Below are 6,037 nucleotides of genomic sequence, written 5' to 3'. Positions count from 1 at the left end.
GTATTGACCCCCTTCTTCAAATTAGATCTTTCGGATGCGGGATGAACTCCTAGCAGAACATCGTATGCGAGCAATTCAAGAGGAATTGGCGGCATTCTTCTTTGACCACGTGATCGCTGAAAACGGAGAATACTATGTGAACCTTGTGTTCCTACAATATAATTAGGAGATTGTATTGTAAGAGATAATTATTGTATATATGTAGCCGGTAGTGCCGGATAGATATACGAGAACTTGTTGTTCGACCAATATCTCGGAGAAGGAGAGGTGGTCGATATCACTTCTCTCTGTATGCATATGTTCATGACGATCTTCTGTTTCCTTCATTTGATTACTAGCTAGCGCGTTGACCAAGCACAGAGATAAGAGAGGACAATTCTCTCTATTAATTAGCTAGCTAACACAATATATGAAACACCTAAATTAACCCCCCAAAACCCCTAAACCACCCCCTTTCAAAAAAACAAAAACCTCAGCTCCTGCCAGGTGCTGACGCGTGGATGCCTATTGGTCCCGGTTGGTGACACCAACCGGGACAAAAGGCCCTCCTGCCTGGGCTCCCCGCACCGGCCACGTGGACGGCCTTTAGTCCCGGTTCGTGTAAGAACCGGGACTAAAGGGCTAGGTCATTAGTAACGACCCTTTAGTCCCGGTTCCAGAACCGACATAAAGGCCCTTATGAACCGGGGTAAAAGCCCCTTTTCCTACTAGTGTGGGTGTTGCAATGCTTGCCGTCCGCTCAGCTTACTATCAAAATCTGTCATGCCATTGTTGCATGTCCACATCAATAAGCATCATCAAGCTTCAGCTCCACGCCGGGCTCATTCCGAGGCGATTCGGTGTGATTCTTGGGCATCTGTTGTTGCTGCTCCCACAGGCTCACCAACCGCAAGTGATTTGGCCATGCAGTATGGGCTTGCTGCACAAGTCAAGTTGATGCGCTTTGAACTACAAGATTTGGCTTCATTTCAACTGAAGGAGGCGGTCTAGCCTCTGCGTGATGTTGCTGAACATATGGATGGTTGTCTGATTCGGTTTGGGAGCTTTTTGGAGCGTGCGGAGATTGCTCTGGATAAGATCTATGTTGCTTTGGATTTGAAGGGAAAAACCTACTATGACGGATACTACTAAATTGTGGTATTTGGGAGAGGAAGCAAAAAGAGAAAAATTGTGTACGGTGACCCAGCAAAAGCTTCATGCAATTGCGAGTCACTTGGTCGGAATTGACATCTCACATGGAGCGATTCTTGGTTACTGGTAAAAAATACATTGATAGGCATGCTCTTATTCAGGAGACATTGGGCAAGTATTTGGTGAACAGAAGCCATCGCTACGACTTGGTTTTGAATGCCATATGATGAAGGGGTACTCCGGGGCCGGAAGAAACCCATCGCGCGATCATCGCAATAGAATGTGGGGTTTTAGGGATGATCCCGAGGCGCCAAGGGCGAACAAAGCACGACGGGGGCCGGCCTACTTCGAGGGGGTCTTCTCAGGCTCATGCTCTAAGGTTGTTTGTAATGGATAGTATCATAAGTTAGTATCATGCGTATGATACTACCTCCCTAGTGTATCATATATTAGTATCATAGATGACATTATTTATTGTCATGCATTACACATAATAGCATAACATTTTTTATGATACGGTATCATGATATGATACTCAACCCTCTTCTTTATTTAATTGTATGCCACCGCATCAAAATTACTTAGTTAGCATGCATGATACTAGTTATGATACTACCACTACGACTAACCTATGGCAACCAGTCTCTGAAGGGACCGAGCACATGTAGGATGTAGTCTCTAGTAATGATCAGATATACTTCAGAACAGGTTGATAGGGCATAGTCGTCCAGCGATGGATCTGGCTTGAAACCTTACATGTCGCTCGGGGACTTTGCTAGATGACCATGCTCTGCACCACGGGACAGTGATGGTTGCGTTCATTTTGTTATGCAGAGGTCTGATATATGCTCAGCACACCTGTATCATCTTGATATAACGATGGAATGAAAGTGTCATTTATCGAAAAAGAAACTATTGAGAATTACTTTGTTTCCTTCCCTGGAAGAAATACCGAGCTCATTTTGTACTTGTTAATTAGCAAACTGCCCAATACATAATGAGGAAAGGGTTTGTCTAGGACACATCTAGATGTGACATAGTTATGTCACATCTAACCTCATGTCCACTATGTTTGTGGTCTACTTTTTTTGTCCCAACTTTTTTTTATTCCTTGTTGCTGCCTTGTTTGTGGGAGGTTAGATGTGACATCTTTACAAAACATCTAGATGTGAATTAGACAAACTGATCAGGAAATATATCATGCAAATTATACACGTAAGACTTGACAGGATGTATTGAAAAATTAATTTTATTCCGACTTGGAAGGATCAAGGAAAAAACTACCATATATATGCACATCGGCTAGTCAAATGAAGGAAAATTCCGCCATGATAGTTAGACCATCTGCATACCAGTAGCTGTTTATGTAGAATATAAAGACCTAGTAGCTAGTTAGAGAGCTATTGCATTAACTCCCAAAAGACTTTACCTAAGAAAACTCTCAAACGACTTGTGCTAATTTAAGTGGCATGATCAACGAATTACACTCGACCAGACTCTTGCGAGACATTCACACATTGAGTGGATTCGTTCGTACATATCGTGTTGTTTTCTAGTAATATATATTTTTGTGCATTTTTATTAACATATATAGTTTGGGCAGATACATGTTTTTTAGGTGAACTACTGTGGATATTATTTTTTTGCGGGTTGAACTACTGCGGATACGAGCCAGCCTGAACCATGTACAAGCGGACCACAACATATGTCACTTGACAGGAAAATAGTATATTTGCTCTATGTTTAGCCATGTTCAGGGAATTGAACTTTAGGTGTGCATTACTTAGGGGTAGAAACAACATCTGAATCTACTTTCGAATAATTATCCATTTACTGTGCGTGTGTAGCTAGGTTACTCTCGCCTTTTGGTCTGTTTGGACATCATCCAGTTTCACTTATTTCCATCTGAACTGCTGTTCTGCTGGATCTGTCTGCTCCTGACACCTCCACGTCCACCGCGCCCGGATCCGTCCTCCTACGCATCAGTCGCGCCAGGATCCAGCCCTGGCCCTGCTCTCTCCTCCTCCCGTGCACGCCGTTGCCTCCGCCATTGCGAGCGGTGTGAGATGCGGGCATGAGTTGCGGCTGTCTGTGATGCCTCCACCGGCGGCCGCCGCCGCTCGCCGCTTCCCCGGCCCCCCACCAACTCAGGTTGCTCCTCCGACCGCCGCTGCTCGTTCTCCCCGCGGACATGGGCTCCGATCTGAAGCTCCCGGCGCCCCCACCACCGCAGCTAAAGCCATTGCCGGCAGCTCCTCTGCAGCTCCAGACTCCGATGCGTACACCGCACCTCGATGAGCCCGGCCATGTGGTCACCCCCGTGCTCCTGCCCGCTGGGATATCGAACCTCCTGGAGTGCCCGAGTCTGCTTGCCCCAGCCAGTGGCATCGAGGATGAGTTGGCCCGCGTTCATCGGCCTCTTTCGTTGGCCTCAATGGCCGACAAGGACACCGACGAGGACAGTGAAGAGGAGCTGGCCCCCCAAACGCCGCAAGCTGCCATCAAGACTGTTGACTCCAGCAGATTGTGTGTGCAACACGAGGCGGATTCAGGAGGGGGTTGGCAAGAGGTGCTGCCACGGCGTGGTCTGTGTCGTTCGAACTCGCCAATTCCGGCTTTTGATCCCCGTGCCATCCCCGCTTGGCTCAAAGGTAGATGCTGCAGATGTCTCGTTCCTGGGCATCGAGCCGCTGATTGCAGAGATCCGTTTCGCTGCTCCCGCTGCCTCGAGAACGGTCATCGGTCACGTGGGTGTCGCAATGCTTGGCGTCCGCTCAGCTTACTGTCAAAATCTGTCATGCCGTTGCTGCCTGTCCACATCAATAAGCGTCATCAAGCTTCAGCTCCACGCCGGGCTCATTCCGAGGCGATTCGGTGTGATTCTTGGACATCTGTTGTTGCTGCTCCCACGGGCTCACCAACCACAAGTGATTTGGCCATGCAATATGGTCTTGCTGCACAAGTCAAGTTGATGCGCTCTGAACTACAAGATTTGGCTTCATTTCAACTGAAGGAGGCGGTCCAGCCTCTGCGTGATGTCGCTGAACATATGGATGGTTGTCTGATTCGGTTTGGGAGCTTTTTGGAGCGTGCGGAGATTGCTCTGGATAAGATCTATGTTGCTTTGGATTTGAAGGGAAAAAAACCTACTATGACGGATACTGACGTTGACTTTGCTGATGAGAGGGTTGCGGAGCTCTACGGCCGCTTCTCCCCTCATGCTAGGGCCAGTTCACCGCCGTTGCCTGCCCAGCCCTCGGCGCCTGCTACCTCCATGGGTGACGCCACAACCGTGGTAATGGCTCCGGTGATGCAGATTATGCCCGTGCTTCAACAAATGGAACCTGTTTCGCCGCTACTAGGGGAGCATCTTCAAGGTGGTTCGCTCGTGCCCTCGGTTGTGGCTTTGACTCCCGCTCCAACCACTCCGGATCCTAGCCAAGCATCTTTATATGAACAGAACTGTTGTCTTGATTCTAGTGTCATGCACTCGCCGAAGCCCATCGGACTCATGGTTCCTGTGGGTGAGGATATTGTTGTGGCCGGTGTGGTGGTGCCTAATCCTGGGCCCCTCTTCGCCGCCAAGCTTTGTGATTTTCTCGCAGAATTGGATGCTGTAAAATCTGGAAAGACGATTGGATGTCTCTTGAAGGAGAAAGCATTGAGGGACAAATGCAAGAAAGGTGGTATTAATCCTCGACCTGGCATCCTCAAGGAGAAATCTAGCAGGACCAAAAGTAAGAAGGATGGTGCAAAAGGGAATTCATTAGTTGTTCCATGATGAATCAGATTTCTGGTCTGCAAGCGAGGGCTTGGTGGTGTACGTTGACTTTATCGATGTGTTTTTTTCAAGTTGCAACGACTCAATGGGGTTTTCTTTGTGATGTTGAGACCCATGTGTTGGGAAGTGACATTAAAATTGTGTTGGGTGTGTTTGTCGTCGTGCCTATGTGGTCGTGTGTCTACATGATTTGGGAGTAGTTGGCATGCTCGTATGTGTGTGCTTGTTCAATTTTCTTGAGCATGTTTGTAACGGTTTTTGCCCAGTTTTCCATAAATTAACTGGGCAACTCTCTTCTTTTTAATTAATGAATGAGGCAATACTTTTTCCTCCGTTTCAAAAAAAATATAAATAGTAATGGAATCCAGCTCCCATTTGGTAGGCATATGCAAAAAAAAATTCCCTGTAACTCTGAACTGCTTATGTGATATTTGTATAGACTGGGCAAAAATCCTGGTCAAATTGAAGATTTAATGACAGTGGCACTCGTATGAATTTATGCATGTATACATCTGTCTAATTAATCAGTTTTGTAAATAGATAATATATAAATATTTCCTCAAGAGATGTCATGATCGTCCTAATTAAATGCAATTTCTAGGTTTTTTCCATGCGTAAGCCTATAACAAGCGAACTTTTTTCAAGCATTTGGCAATCCACAGGCCACAGCTCAAACTTGCTGAACACGCCTAGTTAGGGATCAAGGCCTCTCTTACTCCAAACAACATGCCGCCCAAGTCGAAGGGTGAGCTAGCTAGTTAACCTCCAGCTATCATAGTTTCCTTCATTAACCAATTAAATTAAAGTTTATATCTTTTTATTGCCACGCAGCGTCGAGTAATAAAGGTCCTATGCCTGGACTGGAAACTTATGCGCAAGGATCTCATCGACTCTATCTTCATCGCAGCCTCTCCAAATTTGGCCTTATGTTACATTGAAAAGCATAACCGGTCTCGTAACATCTTCATCACATGCATGAATGCAAACTGATTGATTTTCATATCCATGTAGTACTAGTGTTTGATTGATTTTCATTTCCGTGTAGTACTAGTGTTTGATTGATTGATATTGCCGTGCAGGGAAACCACCAGCGCCTGTGCAGAAACCACCTGCTTCTACGAGCAT

The sequence above is a fragment of the Triticum aestivum genome, chromosome 1D (assembly GCF_018294505.1).
Source record: "Triticum aestivum cultivar Chinese Spring chromosome 1D, IWGSC CS RefSeq v2.1, whole genome shotgun sequence".
Classification (NCBI taxonomy): domain Eukaryota; kingdom Viridiplantae; phylum Streptophyta; class Magnoliopsida; order Poales; family Poaceae; genus Triticum; species Triticum aestivum.
This window is presented reverse-complemented; position numbering follows the sequence as displayed.